The following is a 714-nucleotide window of genomic DNA, read 5'->3' on the forward strand; positions in this document are numbered from 1 at the left end:
TTTTATGTGTCTTATCCTTTTGTGGATGAGTTGATGTTGTTCCCAGTCACTTCCACTTTGTTATAATACCACTAACAGTTGACTGCAGGATATTTAGTAGCAAGGAATTCATGGAACACCTGAAGCCAATGATTTGGAGGGGTATCCCAATACTTTTGGTAATATAGTGTATATCATCAGAAGTTCAATCTGTTCCAACCAAATTTGAAAATTAAATACTTATTTAAGGTAATTTTTGCTGAAGCACCAGCTTTTTTAAAATCTAGCAATAGTAGGCCTGAACATTTAACCCCTTCATGACTGAGGCCCTTTTTTCAATTTTTGCACCCATGTTATATTCCACATTTTAGACCTGAAAATGACTTAAAACCCCCCAACATTATATATTTTCTGAATGCCAAGACCCTATAGAATAAAATGGTGGTAGTTGAAAATTTTTATGTTGCGCAATATTAGCGCAACTCCCTATTAAACCCCAAAATTTAGTGACAAATTTAATTAAATGCCCCAAAACACAACAAATTACCAATTTTTTAAATGAAATATAAAAGATGAGGTTACAACGAGTAAAACGATACCCAACATGCCCAGTTTACAGATTGCGTGCGACCGTGAAACGGCGAAAAACTGCAGTACCCCAAAAAGTCAATAAAAGACACTTTAAAAGCCCCCACAGGTCATCAATTTAGAAATACCCCAAAATACTGGCCCTAG

Source organism: Nanorana parkeri, unplaced genomic scaffold (genome assembly GCF_000935625.1).
Source record: "Nanorana parkeri isolate BGI_ZX_2015 unplaced genomic scaffold, ASM93562v1 scaffold714, whole genome shotgun sequence".
NCBI classification, from domain to species: Eukaryota; Metazoa; Chordata; class Amphibia; order Anura; family Dicroglossidae; genus Nanorana; species Nanorana parkeri.